The sequence below is a fragment of the Leucoraja erinacea genome, chromosome 21 (assembly GCF_028641065.1).
Source record: "Leucoraja erinacea ecotype New England chromosome 21, Leri_hhj_1, whole genome shotgun sequence".
NCBI lineage: Eukaryota > Metazoa > Chordata > Chondrichthyes > Rajiformes > Rajidae > Leucoraja > Leucoraja erinaceus.
In genome coordinates, this window is record NC_073397.1 from 15,277,174 (window position 1) to 15,287,937 (window position 10,764).

The 10,764-nt window shown below is 43.9% G+C and overlaps 1 protein-coding gene across 1 annotated transcript in view; it reads right to left on the minus strand.

Moving 5' to 3' along the window:
* The window catches only part of ppp1r16b (protein phosphatase 1, regulatory subunit 16B), a 123,361-nt gene extending 115,320 nt beyond the window's left edge, over positions 1 to 8,041 (minus strand). The window contains exon 1 of the mRNA XM_055652181.1: positions 5,425 to 8,041. The gene's annotated coding sequence lies outside the window, so the exon portion shown is untranslated. The remainder of the gene's footprint in view (positions 1 to 5,424) is intronic.
* Positions 8,042 to 10,764: the final 2,723 nt, after the last annotated feature.

Sequence of the window (10,764 nt, forward strand, 5' to 3'; positions counted from 1 at the left end):
CCCTCCTTTTTTCCTTTCCTCTCTTTCTCTCCCCCTCCTCTCAGCACAATCAGTCTGAAGAAGTGACCCAACCTGAAATGTCATCTATCCATGTTCCCCAGAGATGCTGATCTGCTGAGTTACTCCAGCACTTTGTGTCATTTTTTGTAGTTCCTTATTTTTCCATAACTCTTACCAATACTGATTGATTGATTGAACGATACAGCATGGAATCAGGCCCTTCGGCTGACCGAGGCCACGCCAACCATTGATCACTAGTTCTATGTTATTCCATATGATCAGTCATATTCCCTGTATCATCTAAACACTGCTATATCTGGAGGTTATCACTGACAAGATTGATATTAGTAACAAAGTTTCTCACTGTATCTCAGTACACGTGACAATAACAAACCATGACCAATGTTCTATGCTGCTCTCTCATTTTTTACTATGGCCGTCGCAATAGAAATCAAAACTGCATCATACGATAAGATTATTTTTCATTCATTTCCTTGAAGCAGGTAAGACACAGGAGCAGAATTAAGCATTCAGCCCATCGAGTCAGTTCTGCCAATCGATCATGGCTGATGCATCTTTCCCTCTCAACCCCATTCTGCTGCCTTCTCCCCATAACCTTTGATGCCATTACTAATCACAAACCTATTAATCTCCACTTTAAAAATACTCAATGACGGCCTCCACAGCCATCTGTGACAATGATTTCCACAGATTCCAAAGAATTTGCTCCACATCTCCAATCTAAAGGTACAACTTTGTATTCTGATGCTGTGCCCTCTGGTCCTATACTCTCCCACCATCTCAGGGAAAGGCTCTCCTTTGATACTTTGTCCTACTTGCCCCATTGGGGATAGTGGTGGTCTGCACTATTGCATTGCTTCAGTCCTTCTGGTGCAAGAATTTACATCCTCCTGCTGTAGAAGTTCTTGGATCTCGGCCCAAAGCAAGAAAGGAATGGCAATTCAGTCTGATGAAGGGTCCTGTCCTGACTATCCATTCAAGAGTCAAGAGTGTTTTATTGTCACATTGGCAGAACACTGAAATTCTTACTTGCAGTAAATATATATATAATATATTATTTACACTTACTTGTGTAAATATATAATAATATAATAAAATGGAAAAAGCTCTCTCTCTCTCTCTATAGATATATATATAATATAAATACTGGACTTGGAACCTTTTTCAGTTTATTATATTGTTACATATGTACATATTCTTCACATATGTATATATATGTGTGTACAGTGCATTGAGAAAGTATTCAGACCACTTCACTTTTTCCACATTTTGTTACATTACAGCCTTATTCTAAAATGTGTTAGTCATATTTTTTTATCATTAATCTACACACAATACCTCATAATATAAAAGCGAAAACAGGTGTTTAGTAAATATTGCAAAATAATTAAAAATAAATAACTGAAATATCACATTTACGTAAGTATTCAGACCCTTTGCTGTGACTCTTAAATTGAGCTTTGGTGCATTGTGTTTCCATTGATTATCCTTGAGATGTTTCTACAACTTGATAGGAGTCTACAAGTGGTAAATTAAATTGATTGTATATAATTTGGAAAGGCACACACCTGTCTATATAAGGTCCCACAGTTGACAGTGCATGTCATAGCAAAAAACAAGCCATGAAGACGAAGGAATTGTCTGTCGACCTCCGAGACAGGATTGTGTTGAGACACAGATCTGGGGAAGGGTATAAAACATTTTTTGGAGCATTGCAGGTCCCGAAGAGCACAGCGGCCTCCGTCATTCATAAATAGAACTTTGAAACCAACAGGACTTTTCATAGAGCCTGGCCAAACTGAGCTATCGGGGGAGAAAGGCCTTAGGGTAGAGACTTACTAACATATTCAGGGAGGTGACCAAGAACCCGATGGTCACTCTGACAGAGCTCCAGAGTTCCTCTGTGGAGATGGAAGAAACTTCAAGAAGGACAACTATATCTGCAGCACTCCACCAATCAGGCCTTTATTGTAGAGTGGCCAGACAGAAGCCACTCCTCAGTTAAAGGCACATGACAGCCCGCTTGGAGTTTGCCAAAAGGCACCTAAACAAGATTCCCTGGCCTGATGAAACCAAGATTGAACTCTTTGGCCTGAATGCCAAGTGTCACGTCTGGAGGAAAACAGGCACCGCTCATCACCTGGCCAATACCATATCTACGGTGAAGCATGGCGGTGGCAGCATCATGCCATAGGGATGTTTTTCAGCGGTAGGAACTGGGAGACCAGTCAGGATCGAGGTAAAGATGAACGGAGCAAAGTATTGAGAGATCCTTGACGAAAACCTGCTCCAGAGCGTTCAGGACCTCGGACTAGGGCAGGCGTTCACCTTCCAACAGGACAACGACCTAAAGCTCACGTCCAAGACAATGCAGGAGTGGCTTTGTGACAAGTCTGTGAATGTCCGTAAGTGGCCCGACCAGAGCCTGGACTTGAACCCGATCGAACATCTCTGGAGGGACCTGAAAATAGCTGTGCATCGACACTCCCCATCCAACCTGGGAGAGCTTGAGAGGATCTGCAGAGAAGAATGGGATAAATTACCCAAATACAGGTGTGCCAAGCTTGTAGCGTGATACCCAAGAAGACTTGAGGTTGTAATCACTGCCAAAGGTGCCTCAATAAAGTACTGAGTAAAGGGTCTGAATACTTATGTAAATGTGATATTTCAGTTATTTATTTTTAATTATTTTGCAAAAATTTCTAAACACCTGTTTTCACTTTTTTATTGTGGGCTATTGTGTGTAGATTGCTGATAAAAAAAAAGAATTTAATCCATTTTAGAGTAAGGCTGTAACGTAACAAAATGTGGAAAAAGTGAAGGGGTCTGAATACTTTCTGAATGCACTATATATACGCTGAACTTTATCTTTATATATATGTATGAACATAAAGTTCAAAGTACAGTATATGTACACATACAAACACATAAAAACAAACAAACAATAATAGTGCAAAAAGACAAAACCTATGTTCCCAGGTCTATGCAGTTCAGAATTTATTTGGAGGTTGCAATGTTTAATAGGCTGGTGGCTGTAGGGAAGTAGCTATTCCTGAACCTGGACGTTACAGTTTTCCGGTTCCTATATCTTCTTCCCGATGGCAGGGGTAAAATGAGTGTGTGGTCAGGGTGGTGTGGGTCTCCGCAGATTCCCCCCACAGATGCTGCCTAACACGTTGAGTTTTTTCAGCACTTTGTGTTTTGCTCAAGTTTCCAGCTCCTGCAGTTCCTCATGTCTCTCAGGAAAGACAATGCGGGATGGTGTGTGATTTGGAAGGGAATTTGCAGGTGACGGCTCTGTTGAATATCTTGAAGCATGAAGGTGGGACATCTACCTCATCTTATGTTTATCTTTTACAAAAGCCCAACAAAAACAAATTTCATGAGTTGAAATCAGTGATAACTAAACATGGTTTTGCTTGATTCCACTCCAGTTAGCTTACGACCAGCATATACACCTTACATACTGGCACTCCAAGGTCACCCAAGCTAAAATATAAAGTCTTTAAAATGAGGTCCAATCTTGCACAATCAGAGTTTTGACTCAAAACATTCTCCAGAGATGCTGCCTGACCTGCTGAGTTACTCCAGCACTTTGTATCTTTCATTGGTATAACCAGCATCTGCAGTCCCTTGTAATTACAATCAGATTCAAAAGCTGCCCATTCAACCTATCTTGTCAGTGCCGTCCTTAGAAAAAAACACCAATTAACCTCAAATCCACAAAGTGTACAGGAGATGACTTTCGGGCCAAGTGTGTTGAAGAACAGGATAATTTAAATAGCAGACACAGAGTGCTGGAGTAACTCAGCAGATCAGGCAGCATCTCTGGAGAAAAAGGGTGAGTGGCGTTTTGGGTCGGAACCCTTCTTCAGACCCGAAACGTCACCCGTACCTTTTCTCCAGAGATGCTGCCTGACCTGCTGAGTTACTCCAGCATTTTATGTCTATCTTCGATATAAACCCACAAAGTGCTGGATCTGCAGCTCCTTCAGACTGAAGAAAGGTCTCGACCTGAAACTTGACTGAAGAAGGGTCTCGTCCTGAAACATCACCTATTCCTTTTCTCCAGAGATGCTGCCTGTCCTGCTGAGTTACTCCAGCTTTTTGTGTCTATCTTCGGTTTAAACCAACATCTGCAGTTCCTTCCTACTCGGACCTGTTTCCATGTTGTGTTTCTAAACTAAACTAAACTTAACAAATATCCTGTAAAGTGGAGATTAGATACGGAAAGGATTGGAGACCACTGTGTTATCTAATGTTGAATAATCCATCTCGGTTGACATGTAAAAAGTGGGCATTGCAAGATATCTGGAGACACAAGGTTTAATTTATTATTGTCATATGTACCGAGGCACAGTGAAAAGCTTTTTGTTGCATGCTATCCAGTCAGGAGAAAGACTGAACATGATTATAATTGAGCCACCCACAGTGTACAGGTACAGGATAAAGGGAATAACATTTAATTAATGCAAGATAAAGTCTGACAAATTCCATTAAAGATAGTTTAAAGGTCTTCAATGAGGAAGATGAGAGCTGCAAATCCTGGTATATTGAGCAAAAAAAGCTGGAATAATTCAGTGGGTCAGGCAGCATCTATGGAGGATATGGATAGGCGACGTTTCGGGTTGGGACCGTTCACCTTTCCATTTTCTTATGTGGATAGAAATGATTTAGAGGGATATGGGTTAAACATGAACAGATTGGATTGGTATAAATGGGGCATCTTGTCGGCATGGGCAAGTTGGGCTGACTCTATGACTCTATGAGGTGCTGCCTGACCAACTCAATTACTAAGTGTACCTCAAGATATGTTGAGTCATGGAGTGATACAGTGTGGAAACAGACCCTTCGGCCCAACTAGCCCCCGCCGACCAAAATGCCCCTTCTACACTACTACCACCTGCCTGCATTTTGCCCATATCCCTCTAAACCTAGCCAGTGCCCGTCTAACTGTTTCTTAAACATTGTAATAATGCCTGCCTCAACTTTCTCCTCCGCCAGCTCGTTCCAGACACCCACTGTGAAAAGGTCGCCCCTCAGGTTCCTATTAAATCCCCCTGGTTTTAGACTACAGCGGATTTTAAGGTGAGGATGGGATGGCACCCCCTTACAATCCACTATAGCCTAAAACCAGCGAGATAGAGATTGAATTAACTACACAAATGGCATTCATCCTTAAAATGGTATTTTTGTTCCAAGTTTTAATCCAAATCCCCCGCGAGTAACGCATTGTAGATAAGCACTCGGGTTTAACAGATATAACGAGTGTTAGTTACTCACACCAACATTCTTTAGGTCGATCGCGACAGTTTTACGGAGCATATATATATATATGTATACGTTCTGTCAAGCGGTCGGGAGGATCAAGGCGCTGGGGGATACACAATGAAAAATATTTACCTCGGTGAAGTCGAGCAGCCGAGACGATCGGGGCAGAGCTGTTCATGTCCCCGGCGGGAGAGAGAGAGCAACAGGCTGTTGTATCAGCAGATCACCAGAGCTGACACTTCCCAACCGCCGGCATCCTGCACTCGGGGAGTTAGGCAGCAGTCAATGAACGGGTGGGAGAAAAAGCTACCTTCACCCGCCTCAGAGATCCGGTCCGGGGCAGAGGGAGGGTGGGACACTGGCTGGGGGTGGGGGTGAGGGAGGGGTGCGATGGGCAACAGACACACGGGGCAACAGAAAGAGGCAGGGGCAGGAGGAAGGCGAGATCAGCGCTGGCAGAGCAGAGCAGAGCAGAGACACTGGAGCGCAGGAAGACTAAGCCGGTAGGTGGAGTGAGTTAGGCAGCCAGCCCGGGATTGGAAGATTCATTCACTTATGATATTACTCAGTGGAAATGTGGCATGAGTTATTCGCCAGCCGTGATGGAAATGAGTTGTGGCAGACTGCCAGTGAGTTGGAGAGGAGTTTGATTTACAAGTATGCACTGCCCAGAGTGGGGTGGGAGTGGGGAGTCGACAACCAGAGGGCAGAGATTTAACGTGAAGCGGGAAAGATCTAATAAGAACCTCAGGGGTGTTTTTTTTTACACAGAGGGTGGTGGGTGTATGGAACGAGCTGTTGGAGGAGGTAGTTGAGGCAGGTTCTATCGCAACGTTTAAGAAAAGGCACAAAAGTGTGAAACCGCACACCTCCAGATTCAGGGACAGCTTCTTTCCACCTGTTATCAGGCAAATGAACCATCCTATCAACAACTAGAGAGTGACCCTGAACTACTATCTATTTCATTGGAGACCCTTGGACTATCTTTGATGGGACTTTACTGGCTTTATCTATACAGTGACTGACACTGTGTGTCATGTTGTCACTTGCGGGCGGAGCACCAAGACAGATTCCTTGTATGTGAATACTTGGCCAATAAACGTATTCATTCATTCACAAAACATTGTTCACATTCCCTTTATCATGTGGATGGCTCGAAATGCAATCATGTATAGTCTTTCCACTGACTGGTTAGCACCCAACAAAAGCTTTTCACTGCACCTTGGTACAACGTGACAATAAACTAAATGAAAAGGATAGGTTTAGAAGGGTACGGGTCAAACGCAGGCAGGGGGGGGACTAGTGTAGATGGGGCATGTTGATCGGTGTTGGTAAGTTGGGCCAAAGGGCCTGTTTCCACGCTGTGTGACTATGACACGAGTCGCGTTTACAACAGATGGGAGAAGGGGAGGCATCAGCAACTGCAGATGCTGGGATCTTGAGCACAACAACAAAGTGCTGGAGGAACTCAGCAGGGTCAGGCAGCGTCTGTGGAGAGAAATGAAGGAGATTTCAGTGGATATTTTTAAGGCAGAGATAGATAGATTCTTGATTAGTACAGGTGTCAGGTTATGGAGAGAAGGCAGGAAAATGGATTAGGAGGGAGAGATAGATCATTCATGATCGAATGGTGGAGTAGACTTGATGAGCCGAATGGCCTAATTAGAGAGAGAAGTGAGTTGTGATTCGGTATAGGTTGCCCCAAATCAGCCCATTCTTGCATTGCAGGCGAGTTGATCACCAGGAATGTCGTTAAGTTTAATTTACAGTCATGTGTACCGAGGTATAGTGAAAAAGCTTTTGTTGTGTGTTATCCAGTCTGTGAAAAGACAGAAAGAAATACAGAAGGGTGATGCGTTGGTCAGGGTGGGGAGAGATCTGGCCCATTGTTTGCTGCTCTGTTCCCCATGAGGTGTGTGTGTGTGTGGTGAAGCTGACCAGCACCTAAGGAGCGAGTTGTGAGACAACACGATTTAGGGTCTCAAGCCGAGATGTCACATCTTCCTTTTCTCCAGAGATGCTGCCTGACCCGCCGAGTCACTCCAGATTTTTGTGTCCATCATCGGTGTAAACCAGCATCTGCAGTTCCTTCCTACACTATTTACCATCCGCCTGGAATGATTTGGCGAATGGCTCATTTATTCATAAACATTTGGGGAAAGTGCTGGCTAAACATTTCAGAACATAACATGAGGGTTATGGAAATAGAGCAGTCAGCGGCAATCAAATAAGCTAGGACACTTTGTGCTGTGGGTTTCGGGAAGTGTGAAGGTTGACATAGAGATTTGCAAATCCAGATTAATAAATGGGTAAACACCCTGATATTTCCAAGAGTTTTGTTTGATTAGGTTTGGCAATCATGAAATATTTACATAGTACCCCCTCCCCCTCTCCGGGCTTGAACTGGAATAGGATCATGGAGACACACAAGACTGCAGATGCTGGAGTTTGGAGCAAAATACTGGTAGAATTCAATGGGTTGAGGATGCAGAAAGTTTGAGGTTTTGGGTTTAGTTTAGTTAGAGATACAGCGTGGAAACAGGCCCTTCGACCCACCGAGGCCTCGCCGACCAACGATGACCCCCGTACTATGCTACAACACTAGAGACAATTTACAGAAGCCAATTAACCTACAAAACCTGCATGTCTGTGGAATGTGGGAGGAAACCGGAGCATCCAGCAAAAACCCACATGGTCACGGGGAGCATGAGTAAACTCCATACAGACAGCACAAGTAGTCAGGATCGAACCCGGGTCTCTAACTCTACCGCTGCGCAACCATGCCACCCCTAAGCCCACTGCAGGGTTGTGATCCTAAATCATCAGGACCTGATGCAGTGACCCCCTGCATGATTAGGGCTTGAGGCAGAGTCTTGGCCCGAAACATTGACCATCTCACTGCCTCCACAGATGCAGCTTGACCCTCAAAGTTACCCCAGCACCTTGTTTATTGCTAGGGATAGAATCCATGACTATTCAGTTCTTCAGTTCTAACTATAGAGTGAAATCGGCCTGGCACTAATTCAGCAGACATCAGTCTGAAGAAGGGTCTCGACCTGAAACGTCACCCATTCCTTCTCTCCAGAGATCCTGCCTGTCCCGCTGAGTTACCCCAGCATTTTGTGTCTATCGTCGATTTAAACCAGCATCTGCATCTCCTTCTTACACTGGGAACTCAATTATTTAATTATGACACTGTAGCAATTAGAAGTTAACATTATTTAACCATGTTACATACTATTAGATGTAATATTCTTGCATACACTGCCACAACTAATGGATATCAAGTCAAATGAAGTCGAATGGGTATTCCTGGTAAGGCTAATATTTATTATTCAGCATAAAACACAAAGTGCTGGAGTAACTCAGCGAGTCAGGCAACATCTCTGGAGGACATGGATAGGCAATGTTTCATGTTGGGACCCTTCTTGAGTCTGAATAATCAGTCTGATTCAAAACATCGCCAAGACGAAGAAGCGTCCTAACCCGAAATGCTGCCTATACATGTCCTCCAGAGATGAGCCTAACCTACTGACTTCCATTCAGTTCAAGGTTTCAAAGTCAGTTGTACCAATTAAGGTACAGTGAAACTCAAAATACCATACCGCCATACAAAATAAAAGCAACAAGACACATAACTACATAAAAGTTAACATAAGCATCCACGACAGCAGACTCCCCATGTTCCTCACTGTGATGGAAGCAATAATATCCAGTTCTACGCAAGATTCCAGTATCTGCAGTTTCTTGTGTCTCCATTCATTGTTCTGCCATACTAGGCTTTAAGAAGCTGCCATCTTGAACTATTGCTCTTCCTTTGATCTGGACGCTCCTCAAGTGTTGGGAGAGAGAGCCATGATTTAAACAAAATGATGAGGAAACTTTTGCATCCACTCCCTATACACTCGGGGCTATTTACATGGGGCCAATTGACCTACAAACCGGCACTTGTTTGGGATGTGGGAGGAAACCAGAGCTGCCGGAGGAAACCCAAGTGACCAGAGGGAGATGTGCAATCTCCACGCAGACAGCACCCGTGGTCAGGATCGAACCCGGGTCTCTGATGTTGTGAGGCAGTGGTTCTACCAGCTGTGCAACTGTGTTATGTGAGGTTTGGGCTTTTGTGAAAGTAGTCTTGTCAACTGACTGCAATTACACATGGACCATCCACAAGGTGATGTCCTTATTGGTCTTTGAGTATAGGAGCAGGGAGGTTCTACTGCAGTTGTACAGGGTCTTGGTGAGACCACCCCTGGAGTATTGCGTACAGTTTTGGTCTCCTAATCTGAGGAAATACATTCTTGCCATAGAGGGAGTACAGAGAAGGTTCACCAGACTGATTCCTGGGATGTCAGGACTTTCATATGAAGAAAGACTGGATAGACTCAGTTTGTACTCGCTAGAATTTAGAAGATTGAGGGGGGATCTTATAGAAACTTACAACATTCTTAAGGGGTTGGACAGGCTAGATGCAGGAAGATTGTTCCCGATGTTGGGGAAGTCCAGAACAAGGGGTCACAGTTTAAGGATAAGGGGGAAATCTTTTAGGACCGAGATAAGGAAAACATTTTTCCCACAGAGAGTGGTGAATCTCTGGAATTCTCTGCCACAGAAGGTAGTTGAGGCCAGTTCATTGACTATATTTAAGAGGGAGTTTGATGTGGCCCTTGTGGCTAAAGGGATCAGGGGGTATGGAGAGAAGGCAGGTACAGGATACCGAGTTGGATGATCAGCCATGATCAAATTGAATGGCAGTGCAGGCTCGAAGGGCCGAATGGCCTACTCCTGCACCTATTTTCTATGTTTCTATGTTTCAATACACTCACGATGGAGGGACTGAATGTTTAGGGTGCCAAAATGTTTGGACCATTAATGAGCTGGGAGAGGCAGCTAGACACTAATTCACAATGAAGTGAATGATTTTCATTGAGTAATTTAATTACATCCTAATGCAATATTGTGGCATAAGGTTTGTGCAGAAAGGCTGACTCGGAGTAGAATACCTGGAGCCCATGCCATCGAAACATGGGAGGAGATTTTGTGCCACTTCATCTCATCTGCCGGTTGATGGAAGAGATCCTTGAGGAAGCAAAGAAGCAGCAGGACATGGCAATGAAGTCAATGGTACATATCATGAACAATAAGCATTATAGGTAGAATGGGTGGTCAAAAAAGATTTTGGCACATTGACCTTGATATGTCAGAGTATTGAGTATAGAAGTTGGGAGGTCATGTTGCAGTTATATACTGTAAGACATATAGAGTATTAGAGGGGTGATCTTATAGAGGTGTATAAAATCATGAGGAATAGTTTGGGTAATCGCACAGAGTCATTTGCCCAGAGTAGGGGAATCGAAAACCAGAGATCATAGGTTTAAGATGAAGAGGGAAAGATTTAATAGGAATCTGAGGGGTAACTTTTTCACACAAAGGGTGGTGGATGTATGGAACGAGCTGCCGGAGGAGGTAGTT